Source organism: Chinchilla lanigera, unplaced genomic scaffold, assembly GCF_000276665.1.
Source record: "Chinchilla lanigera isolate Chin_1 unplaced genomic scaffold, ChiLan1.0 scaffold00100, whole genome shotgun sequence".
Lineage (NCBI taxonomy): Eukaryota > Metazoa > Chordata > Mammalia > Rodentia > Chinchillidae > Chinchilla > Chinchilla lanigera.
In genome coordinates this window covers 1,308,655-1,322,202 of record NW_004955501.1, presented here as the reverse complement: position 1 = coordinate 1,322,202, position 13,548 = coordinate 1,308,655, and positions in this window count along the sequence as shown.

Sequence of the window (13,548 nt, the reverse complement as noted above, 5' to 3'; positions counted from 1 at the left end):
CAAAAAAAAAAAAAAAAAAAAAAGATGAAAAGAAAGGTTTCAAATCTAGCATATCAATTTCTGCCATAGGAAACTACCAAATCAGGGTGAGAGTGAATCCAGAGTCATCAGATGGTAGGGAATATTAGCATGCAGAGCAGAAATCAACAATGGAGAAAACAGTAAATATTCTAACACCAACTGGTGAACTATAATTCTGGATTAGTGTCTAACTTCACAGGATTAAGAATATGGTCAAAAACAAAACATCTCTCATTTCAGATAACAGCCATACTTCAGGGTCTCCCGACTACTCACATTTCTCATTAATTGGCTATAAATTCTAAAAGTTTTCCACAATTTCCCTCAGGTTTAATAAGTCACTAGAATGAGTCACAGAACTCAGACAGTGCTATGCTTACGATTACCATTTTATCATAAGGCTATAAATCAAGACAATCCAAATGAAGAGATACACATGATAAGGTCTGGGATGGTCCTGAATGCTAAATTAGGACTCCCTCTAAAACCAGGGCATACTATGCTCCTACACATCAAGTGAGGTGATAAAATGTTCTATGTCCTGGTAGAGAGAAGGCTCTATGGATCAAAATGCACTGAATTGTATGCTTCAGATTCGTGAACTTAATTATAAATTCTCCCTTCCCCATGCTAAATATTGAGCTCCAGTTTACAGACATGATCTTTTCACAAGAATACATTAGCAAATCTAAAATTTTCATCTCTATATTCTACACTTAAGCAAATTAGTAAATATATTGAAACTACTGAGATATAGAAAGAATGAAGACAAAAATGTGCCCTCTGGTGTTAAATTGGCACTAAAAGTATCAATGTGAATTTTGAAAAATGCAGATACATGCACAGAAATCTCTTTTCTAGCCTTCACCTCTATGAGAATCTAGAATCTCTTGTACTCCAGAAGCAGTAAACATATTTAGCACACAGATATTGGTTTTGAAATACCAATATTTACCACTATGAACTGAATACACTTGGAGAAATAGTTAATTCAAACACTAGCACATAAATATATCAGATAAGTCTGGAAAATTTTACTAGACTGAAGAGCAATGTTCCGAATCATCGAGAATTGTCCAAAGGATATAAGAGCTATTTTGAAGGAGTCCCCACTGGCCAAATAGGGAACTTGTGGGTATTAGCATAAATATTGAAAGTAGTGGATTATAGCTTACTGAATAGACTAAGAATCAGGAATTAAACAAATACAAGTATGGGCATATATAAAAATAAAGGGAGAAGCCAAGCATGGTGGCACATGTCTGTAATCCCAGCACTTGGGAGGTGGAGGCAGGAGGATCGTTGGGAGTTCGAGACCAGCCTGGGCTACAGAGTGAGCTCAAGGCCAGCCTGAACTGCATAGCGAGACCCTGTCCCAAAAATATAAAAAATAAAATAAAATAAAATAAAAATAATAAAGGGAGGGAAGGAAAAACTCTTCGTCATAGTATAATTCCAACTGATGATTAAATAATAAATGATGGGTTAGGAACTCCTCAATGGGTGATAAAAGTAACGAGTGAAGGTTGATGAGGACAAGATAACTATGTAATTTCCAAGTTTCTTTCTATAGGTCACACATAATTTAAAAAGGGAAATGGCAATTTCAAGAGGACAGACATGGGATACAGAACCTGAAAATGTGCAATCTAGGCTTACATCACCACGGCTGGGGCAGTTGACATCGTGTGTCTTCTAACATGTTGTGTTGAGAAGGAAACATCGTCACTACCACAAACCTCTTACCAAAAATGCACTACTCGAATCTAACATCAAAGAATGCAGATGGAGGGGCTGGGGATTTAGCTCAGCGGAAAAGCGCCTGCCTGGCAAGTGCAAGGTCGTGAGTTCGGTTCCCGGTACCGGAGAAAAACCAAAAAAAAAAAAAAAGAAAGAACAATGCAGATGGAGAGCTACTTTACAAATACATCTTTGCATCAAGGTAAAACAAACAAAGAAAATCTTAGGAACTGTCCCATATTAACAGTTCCATGTCTTGAAAGAGACATGGAACTAAATATTTAAACCTAAAAAGAGAACAATAAACTCCTATGGGATATTTTTGAACAAAACGACATTTGGGGGAAACTGACTACATTTTAATATGGACTGTGGATTATATAATAGTGCTCTATCTTTGAATGGCCTCACTGTGGCTATGGAAAATATTTTCTGTTCTGAGTAAATACACACTGAGATATTTGGGTGTTTGAAAGGAAAGAAACTTTCACACCTAAAAGGAAGGAACACTATGTCAGGAAATCATTATTATGGCTTATTATGATAAAATACCCAACAGGGGGCAAGCATGGTGGTACATGCCTGTAATCCAGCTACTCCTAAGGCAGAAGCATAGCAAGTTCAAGGCTAGCCTGTGCAAACTAGTGAGACCCTGTCTGAAAATAAAGGAATGAAAAGAGCTGGGAAGGTAGCTCAGCACTTTTGGGGATCAGTTCCCCATTCTGAAAAGAAAATATTCAAAGTGCTCTCAGCATGAAATTAAACCACCTTATAAGCTTCATGTTGAGGTATGAAAGGTACAAAATTTACATCAACTTGTACAAATTCTTCAGGGAAGAACAATAATGTTGTGGATCAGCCTGAATTCACATTCTAATTTCCTTAAGTGTTGATTCTGACCAGCTTCAAAACTGTATACACTACAGGACTTAATCCTAAAATCTGTCAACAGTAAGTGGACAGTTGAGTTACAGAGGAAGGAAACCTATGACTCTGAGGCATCCCCACGTTTGTGTCCCATCAGGAGACAGACAAAAGAGCCAATTTCAATCTGTTTTCATAAAGTCTCTGTGCAACACTCTATGCTGCTGCCTAGCTTGATTCCTACACCTTCCATTCAGGAATGGATCACAGCCATTTTTCATGAATGTTTTTGTTTTTAGCATGAGCAGCTATGGAACACTATTATATGCTTTTTAGAAGTCCACACACCCTAGCAAGAGTTAACAGGAATTCCAGATATTATCAAATATATTTAAACATAATACTTGAATGGTCTTTGCAGCTGGTAGGTTATACATAAAATATGTTCAGCTGGTGATAGCGTCCTTATCAAAGACAGAAGCTAGCAAAATTTCATCCTGTGTGCTCTGTCAGGTTGTCCCCTTAGACAGATGGCAGAAGACTCCTGGTGACAAGTATGAGATGCTATCTGGGTGTCATGGCAGTGGTTTCCTCACTGCCCTGGATAAGCTTCCTGGTCACTCTCTCCATTTGAGGCATACAAATGAGTAGATGGATAGCAGAATACATATGATCAATAAACTCATGTTATCAAAATCTTGCTGAAAAAAGTCTCTCTATGGAAGAACCTCCTACAGGCCTCAGTTACCCTGCCTAGTTGGAAGGCAACATGGTCCCAGGCTGTTTCCAATATATTTTTCCAGTGACAAGAGTAAGCCAAGAATACAAATGACCAGTTTTTAAAGTGCAGCCCATGTCATCCAGAATCAAGCCTCTCATCCCCTGACTTGTGAAATCACCTAGCGGCTCACAGGGATATCCACACCCAGCACCATCCTCTGTGTCCTGTGTGGTCTTTTCTGAGCTCATCTCCCAGATGCTGAAGGGCACAATGTCTCAGTGCAGATGCACCCACAATGCCGAAGCTCCTCCCTGGAATCTTTACACTGTATCATTTTCATAATTAGTCCACAAGCTCCTGTTTAAACCACTGGCCAAGTTCAAAGCCATCTCGAGTAAGTTTTTCCACTCACCTTAGCCATTGACGCCTGACTGAATGGTAAATGTTCACTATTGGGCTTTGTCAGATATTATATTTGCACATTTCTATAATTGTTCATATATATGTGTATATATATACAATATAAGTATATTGTATATATATTTATATTATATATTTGGAAATCATTTACATGTAGTGATAAAGGCATGTCACACAAAACCATCTTAGCCATTTTAAACTATGTTTAATAGTATTAAGTACATTCATGTCATTGTGCAACCAATCTCCAGAATACTTTTCATTGTGTAAAACTAAAAGTATACAAATTGAACAAGTCTCCATTCCCTCCTCCTCCTGCTCTTGACAGCCACTATTTTATTTTCTCTCTCTATGAATTTGGCTACTCTAGGTACCTCACACAAGCAAAATCACACAGTATTTGTGTTTTGAGACTGGCTTATTTCATTTAGCAAAATATCCTTGGGTTTCATGAAAGTTGTAGGAAGTGTCAGGATTTCCTTCTTTTTAAAGGATGAATAATGTTATACTGTATGAATATGCCACATTTTATTTACTTATCAGTGGATGAATTAATTAACTACCAGATACATGATTTTCAAATATTTTCTCCAATTCCACGGGTTACTTCTTCATTCTGTTGTTTGCTTATATATTTTTAATAAATCCTTTAATCTGCAAATTTTTCAAGAGCAGAACCCGTAAGTCACTTTTTAGCTGATATTCATGCCAAATGTTTAGACACTCAATAACGTGTCAAAACTCATAAAGCCACAACCACTGGAGAAAACTACAAAAATCACAACTGGTTTATACACTTATTATTTGTATATTTTCCCCCTTTACCTGGAATGGTAACCTTCCAGTATATCCAAACCTTACTGCATAGGCACATGGTCCTCCATTGTATCTACAGTCCTGAAGTTGTCAGTAGCTCCCTCACTTTTTTCTAAACCTTAGAGAAGCAGTGTGGCTTAAAAAGTTGTGTTTGCTCCAAGCAGAAGGAAGGAAAACAGGTTATTCATGAAACTATTTCAGTCAACAATGTGTTTGACTAATTGCACTGTTGATGGATTATATTAACAGGAAATAATACAAGCTTCAAATTAGAAATAGTGGAGTAGGATCTCTGAAAATTTACTTCTGCACAAGGTCAGTGAGAGTACTGTAATGGCAAAGATGTCAATATCAAGCTTTTCAGATCTCTAGAAATTAACTAAAGATGTGTAACAATCTGTTAAATGTTAATTCAAGAAAGATAATTGAATCTCTGTGAGAACAGCAACCTCCTGGTGTTTAATCATGCCCTGCTTCCATGTCCCTCTCCCCAGCTGTGGTAACGCTGAAAGCCAAAACCCTCAAAAATACAGTAGCTGATAGAGTCAGCAACTGGGTAGCCACTGAGATACAACTGGTGCTATTTGACCTGGCTCGAAGCTCACTGAAAACTTTTATTCTCTGGGCTTGTCTTTATTTCTCTCAAGTCAGAGTTGACTGTGTTTGAACAATCCTACCCTCAGGGCCTCTGTCAGAAATACAGATATACAGAGCCTCCGCAGAGGCTAGGACACCTACTGCTTTTAGATATTTAAGGAAATCTTTAATTATTCTCTGACAGGTAAGCAAACTAATGAGTATACACAGCAAAGAACACAAACCTTTGGAACTAACACCAGAAAGTCACTAAACAAACAACAACAATGGTAACAAATAGTAACAACAGCAACAATTCCGGGCTAGGAGAGTATCTGATTTCTGGACCTGACACATTGTGTTGTTTAAAATGTAGTTTTAAAAACAGCTGTAAAACATGCCAAAAGGTAGGAAGCTATGGCCTCTATACTGGGAGGAGAGAGGCACAGTTAATAGAAACCATTTTAAGTATGGTCAGAGAGTGAACTTACTAGGTAAAGAGTTTAAATCAATTGTCATAAATGTGTTCAAAGACCTGAAGGAAGCCATGTTTAAAGAATTAAGGAAAGTGCAAGAATGGTGTTCACGGGGCTGGGGATTTAGCTCAGTGGCACAGTGCCGCCTGGCAAGTGCAAGGTCATGAGTTCGGTTCCCGGTACCGGAGAAAAAAACAAACAAAAAAGACAAAAAAAAAAAAAAAAAAAAAAAAGGTGGGGGCTGGGGATTTAGCTCAGCGGCAAAAAGCGCCTGCTTGGCAAGTGCAAGGTCATGAGTTCGGTTCCCGGTACCGGAGAAAAACCAAAGGGAAAAAAAAAAAAGTCAAGAATGGTGTTCACAAGGAGGATAGAAATTATAGATAAAAAAGAACTAAATAGAAATTCTGCAGTTGAAAAGTACGAAAAGAAGGAGGAGGAGGAGGAGGAGGAAAAAGGAAGGAAGAGGAAGTGGAGGAGACAAGGAGGAAGAGGAAATTAAAAAATACTAGAAAAGCTCAACAATGCGTTTGAGCCAAGATAAGAAAGAATTAATCAATTTAAAGACAGGAGAATTGAAAATACTCAACCTGGGGAACAAAAAAAGAAAAGTGAATGGACTCGAGGAACTCTGAAACACCACTAACCATGGCAACACACATGTAGTAAGAGTCTCAGAAGGAGAGAAGGGAAAGGACAGTAGAAAAAGTACAAAGAAATAATGACCTAAACCATCTTAAATTTGATGGAAAATATTAATCTGCACATTGAAGAAACTCAACAAGCTCCAAGTATAATAAACTCAAAGAGATTCACTCCTATGACATCATGGTGATACCATCAAAAAGTAAGACAGAAGCAAGCATGGTAGTACTCAGGAGGCTGAGGAGGAAGAAGTGCCACAAGTTCTAGGCCAGTCTGGGCTACTCAGTGCTTTTACAGGTAAATGGACACAACTAGAGACCATACTAATAAGTGACATAAATCAGACCTGCATGTGCAAATGCTGTATTGTCTCACTAGTGTAAGAACTTGAAAGAGTGAATAAAAATTAGGAAGTATGATAGATAATGGAAAATGAAAGAAAACTGCTCAAAAGTAAAGAACTGGGATGAGGGAAAAGAGAAAACAAAGAAGGGGAAAATTATGTATATATGTATACACAGGATAGCTAACATAGTTGTACTACTGACTTCTATTGCTTTATTGAAAGGAGCATTAATGTTTAATTGTTTGATCAGTCTTACATGTCTATATTTGTTTTCCTGAGTACCCAATTTGAAGATATCAATATGTAATACAACAACCATTGGTAATTTCCTATCACCTTGTCTGAAATTCAGTATTGCTTGTATTGTTTTTGTGCTATTTTGTAAATGTATGTGTATTTGTTATTATGTTTTCATCCTTTTACCTTTAAAATAAAAAGTTCAAGATCAGTCTGAACTACATAAAAAGGCCCTGTCTCAAAAAGAAAAAAACAACCCTCAAAAAACAAAAAGCTAAGGATAGAGACTTGGAAGAGGAGTGTGACTTCATACAGACACTTTCAGTATTAATTTGACTTCTTAATCTGAACAACAGAGGCCACTAACATAGTCGAGCCTAGTTGAGTATTTACCTTGTCAGTACTACCAGGCACTAGTAATTGATAACAGGAACAAGAATTCCAAAATCAAAGTAACTATACTCTGGTTTCTCTTCAGATCATATAAATCTTTCCCCTTTTACAAATTGAAAGTAACTGATTTCAGTAAATATTTTTCACCATTTAGTAGCTAATCTGTAGCTAAAGCACACAAGCAGAAAGCTTGTATCAGGGTTGGTTCCAAGTCTAGTGGTTTAATTTAATGTTTTCATAAATGATCTTATAAATTGCTAGAAGAAGCATTTTGTCTACAACTTATCTTGGGTAGTTGACCTGGTGTGCATTGTTTACAGTTAGTAGTGTTTTACTACATGAGTCTACATTCATTGACATATCTTAGAGATGGTCACAAGCCACACTAATGTGACCACAGTCACTGGCTCACCCAAATATTGGCTGTGGTCCCAAATTGCTTTCTGTGTAAAACTTCATCTCCACTTGTGTGCATTTCATGTGGAGGAAAATTAATATTCTTTTTGGTTGAAGTTCCTGCAACATTCCTTCCCAGTTGTGATAGTCAACTCTTATTTTGTAGGCATTAAAATATCAGGCTGTGAATTCAACTGAACACACAGAGTATCGGCAGGGTGGTCATGTATCAATCTTGAACCCCATACTGCTCCAGAAGTTCATCTGAATCATGAATATAATTATTAGTACAAACTATTCATTCATATGTTTGCAGTAATCCTACACTGGGAACACATTAGGAAGCTAACTGAAATAGGTTGCATGTGAAGTATGCATGTTGCATTTGCTATAAAAATATAATGAGGATATTATTAAGAACCAAGGAAGAAATTTTGAATTTCTGAGGTAGAAACTTTGTGCTTTTCCTAGCCTCAGAGACATTAGCTCAAAGGCACTATAAACCATGTAGTTGATCTTGTTTTCCTTCTTCATACTGGCCATGAGAAAATGCTGAGGCAAGTTTTGAGCCCATCTTATGAAGACACCAACACACTTATTGTGCATGAGTTCATTTTGGCTTCATTTTACTTTTCTACCTTTTTATTACTTTGCCTGCATTTTCTCACTGACTAGTGTTTTTTTTTTTTTTTTGTTAATCTTTATGTGGTTTTTTGGTAAATTGCTTCAAATACATCTTGCAAAGAAGATGGATATAAATAAATACATTTTAGTATTAGTGCTGTGTGAAGCATGGCTTTACAAAGCAGTAGGATAAAAATCTTATCAGAGAAAGGAACTTCTGTAGAATCTCTGTGGGTAGAAATTCTATTCTCACATAATTAAAAAGTCATAATGGGGATATATTACAGCCCACCTGATCAGGAAACTGAGATAGAAATGTTAATTGAGATTGTGGAAGCTGAAGAATTAGGGCAGGTAGTAATAATGGGAGACTTTAATTACTCAATCAGAGATTGGCAAAATGCCTCACTGGGAAAAGGATTGGAAGTGAGATTTTTAGATGAGAGAAATTACCCAGAGAAGGTAAAGAAGGGGGTTGTATGACTGAGAACTATTTCAGACGGGTTTCTGATAGTGAATGGCAATTGGTCCATGACGTGAGACAAACACATTAGCAGTAACCAGCACACAAATGAATTTCATAGATGTCTGAGACAATTAAAATCCACTCTGTATCTATTAAATACTAGAAAATACCCTATGACCACAGTGAAATTTAGAATTTATGAAAATAATGAACAACAAAGTAACTAAGAATATTTTCAAAGCAACTTATTGATGGGGTTAGAATAAGCCTTGGAGGCTGGTTGCTACAGTCAAGCTGTAACCACAAGGGCTGGGGAAAGGAGCTGTTTCATAAAGCAGAAAAGGAACCAGAGGAAGGAAAAGTGTAAATGCTCAAATACAGCAGGGGAGGAAGACCTTCTGTTTTAGGCTGTTCTGTGCTGCTCTCGCAAAATTTCACAGACCAAATGATTCATAAAGAACAGAAATTTATTTCATACAGTTATGGAGGCTACACAAGTCCAAGATCAAGGTGTTGGCAGGTTCAGTGTCTATTCCAAGATGGCGGCTTGTATGCTGCATCCTCGTGGCAGGGCATCTCTGTTCCTAGTAGGGCAGGAGAGAGAGAGCTCGCTGCAGCAAGCCCTTTAACACTATCCACTATCCACTATCCCTTTAACATTAATCCACTAACTCATGACACTGAGGACTGAGGATGTGAACATCTCCTATTAGGCCTCTCCTCCTAACACAGTTGCATTGGAGATTAAGTTTCAATCCAAGTGTTGGAGGGAGAAAAAAAAAATTTCAAAACTATGGCAACTTCAAAACTAGATGAACCAAACAACAACAAAAATGTGACGCATTCTTTAGGTAATTCCAATATAGTGGGAAATATTCTTGAAACCTATCAAAAGAGAGCAGTTTAAGAACAATGAGCTAATATTGTTTGGACAAGATATCACGCCTGTATCTTGCACTTTGAGTAACTGCAATGAAGACAACAATATATAGTGTATTAATTATTGCAACTCTCCTACTAACCTGTTTTGAAACTCTGTTTTACTGTGTTTCTTTCTCTTTAAAACAAAATTTTAAAAAAGAAACAATGAGACCCCTTAACATAAAGGTGCTTAGCTGATGAAAAGAAGAAACAGCAAAATGTTGGATAAAGACTTTGCTGCAATTTCAGAGATAGCCTTTTACAAAATATCCCTTTAAACCCAGGTAAGAACTAAGACTGCTACAAATATGATCATTGATCAGAGTAAGAAGCTCAGTTATCCCCCAAATGTAGATAACTGGTAGGGTTGGTGCACAAAATACTCAAAAAAGGGACAGATCGATTTTTAGTGTCAGTATGTACCTGTCATTATAAATGACATCTGTCTAGAAATACTGAAACCCATGCCTGGATCTGACCCAGCAAGAGGATCACTGAATACTTACTTTTAAGAAAACGTACTAGGAGGAAAGAGACTATAATTAGGAATGGACAAACAAATTAGTATTTTTGTGCTATATATAAATACATTAAAGTAATTAAGCAAGAATATATTTTTAACTGAATGAAGATTGGAGGAAAGAGACTAGAGGGAGACTCTTTTAGGCAGAAGAAGTAAAAATGATGTTGGATGTATTCCGGACCCATTCGTTTATTTTAAAATTTTTGTAAATGATGTGAAAGAGGAAGCAAGCAGTCCATCTCTAATAATTCTGGTTCTTGAAGAGACATACTGTTCAAGAAAAATTCTACAACTTTTTTGCATATACGAATGGAGAGAAAAATGCTATATGAGCAATACCTGGATGCATAAGTAAGCCAAATTTTCCCAACAAAAGAAAGGCTTCAAGTTTCAAAGAAATATTCCAAATTGAAAAATGCTGTTCCTAATTTTTCTTTCTTTCTTTTTTTTTTTTTTTTGGTACCAGGAATTAAACTTTGGACCTCCTGCTTGCCAGGCTGGCACTTGTGCCGCTGCACTATATTCCCAGCCCTCCTAATTTTTCTTTTCAGTCTTTTTCCTCTACTGCCTGCCTCCCCCACCTAGTGAGGCTAATTGCAAGGGTGGTGTCTGTCTTTCACAGGCACCTTCTCAGAATATTGTCCCAGAACCTTGGGGTTGCTGGTGCTAACCGGGGAAGCCCTGTTTGGGGCACAGTTTGTTTCAGCAGAAGAAACACAGCTCACAGTTGTGGAGGGCGTTACCATTTACATGTCTCATTTGTCCTGTCCTGCCCCGCCCTGCATCCTGATTCAACCTTGTGCTGTTACTCCTTTCATTTACAGACTGGGCGACTGCAAGGCAAGGTAAGGCTGCCCGGCTCACTTCTGAGAGTGACTATGTGTGCAGTGCTAGCTCAAGCCTCTGCCAAGCACCCTCCTTTGGTATGTTAGGATCAAGTGGTTCTCCTAGGAACTATACAAGAGAGAGTTTGGAAGAAGTAAAAGACTGCATACCACACAGTAAATGATAAGCTCAGGGGATTACCCAAGGAAGAGCACTGAGAGAGATAGAAATAAGTGCAAAGGGGTTTGGCAAACTGTGAGAGGAAGCGTACAGCAGGTTAGGTCTGGCAGTTCCATCTTTCCACACTCTGGATCCAACAGGAAGCTGCTCTGCTGAGTCCAAAACGGAAGCTGGTTCTCTGTTCCTCAGGATTGCTGTCCTTTCAGAGGCCCATTCTAGCCTGAAGGTCTAGAGTTCTTTGGTGAGACTGACTCCCGCCATTCTGCCCCATAGCTTTCTGCGTGTGGCCTTGCCCCTGCTCCCATTCAACACTAGAGAATCCTGACCTATCCTTTAGGTGCCCTGAAGAACTAACTGCACGAGAGCCTTGGCCTGCTGCTGCCCTTGATCTACTTCTGGTGCCTCTTGTCTGCTGACCAGATCCTCTTCCTCATCACTGTCTCTGGCCTCTGTGTTGCCCAGGGCTTCATGGGTAGCAGACAAGAGCCCACTAAAAGGCTTCATTTCAACAGACTGTGGGAAATGCAGGCTTTGTAACCTCCTGTTAACATGAAGTAGAAGCTGCAAATCAATCTGGAGTCTGTAATCTCCTTGATTGCATCTCTTTAGCGGAAGTTTTATAAGTGCAGTGATTTGCAGGTGGTCTCTTTGATACAGATACCTGGGACAAATTGTGGAGCCCCAGTTTGAAAAAGCAAAACTGTGAAGGACTCAGCACTTAGCATCATGCTGAGTGTGTGTGGCGCACGCTAAAACCTGTTTTCTGGGGCTGCCTTTTTCTCCCACCTGTGAAGAAGCTACTAAATATCTTCATTCTAAAATTTTTTGTTCTGCTCCCTACACAAAGAGATAAGATTGTTTAAAAAGAGCTTGTGATAAGTAGTAAAGGAAGTAAATAAGCAGCTATACTCCCAAGTTATGAAAAGATCATTGAGGGAGTCTTGATTGAAGCGTACATGAAGCTCTGAAATAAAAACAGTTCTACACTAACTCCAACATCTGCAGAGAGCTGAATATAGAGCTCTCTCTCCAGGGATGAAAAAAGAAAATTAATTTGTTAAATGATGATAAGTAACAGGTATAGCTTAGCCAAGATTTACCTAACATTAAAGAGAGACTTAGTTATGAATACTGTGAAGGGACCTGAAAAGTGCTCTGACCCGTCTTTCTTCAAGGCAGGATGGTGAAGTGTGTAAGAGCATGGGCTCTGGAGCCAAGCAGCCTGGGTTCAAATTCCAGTTTATACTTACTAGCTGTGTGAGCTGGGGCAAGATACTAATGTCTCTGATCTTGGCTTTTAAAATAATGCATATGAAAGGGACAACAGTGTCAGTCTCACAGCATGGAAAGGGTAATATTGAAAAGCTTGTCCAATAAAAAGAGAATAAATAAGCAAGCTCACTGCCACCCGAGGCAGTCAGATCCCCATCTCTAAATTACCTTCAGCTGAAATTAGCCTTGTTATGGTTTGTGTCGGCATGTCCCCCCAAATCCTCATGCAGTCATGGGGGTACTTTTAGAGTTTATGATTGATTCATGGGCATGAGTGCTGCACCTGCCTTGGGGCTGGTAGTTTGCCTACGTAAGGGAGAGAAAGAGCCTGCTTGCCGCCACTCCTCCCCTTTGCTCTTGCTGCTTTTGCTGTTTTCTGCCACCTTGAACTGTTGCCCTCTGCCATGTGCCACCCTGCCTTGGAATCAGCCAAGTATGGACTGAAACCTCCACAGACTGTGAGCTAATATTCCTTCCTTAATTTTGGATGTCAGGTATTTTGTCTTAGCAATGAGAGAAAAGTAACCAAGGCAAGCCTCTTTGTAAAATTCTATACATTGGCCCAGTTTGACAGTCTAAACTACTTGCTGCTCCACCTTTTAAATATCTGAAGACATATAACAGAATGTACTTCTTAAAATACTTCTCCACATTGAACAAATTCATTTCTTCAAATTTGTCATATATGACAAACTCAATATGTTGGCTCACTTAGCCAGTTCTAATCCTTTTTCTTATTTCCTTCTTTGTTCCTTCCCACTCTAGTGCTGAAACGCCACGTATGCACTTTACCAGCCTTTCTGGCCCCTACCAATAGACAAGTGGACAAGTTATGGCCAAAGTAAGGAGAGATTAACTAGGGACTTTTTATTTTTTCTGAATCAATGGACATCCCTTTCCTGTTCTCTACTTCTCTCCCTCTCCCCACCAGATGTGATGTCTAAAGTTGTAGTGGTCACCTTGCAATCACAAAGTACCAGGCATGAGGATGCCAAGGGTGGAGAAGCCTAGATAGATCTTGATGGCAGCATTTAGTTATTGAATATGTGCCAGTAATGGCCACCTCTGGGTCTGTTGTTATGTAAGAAG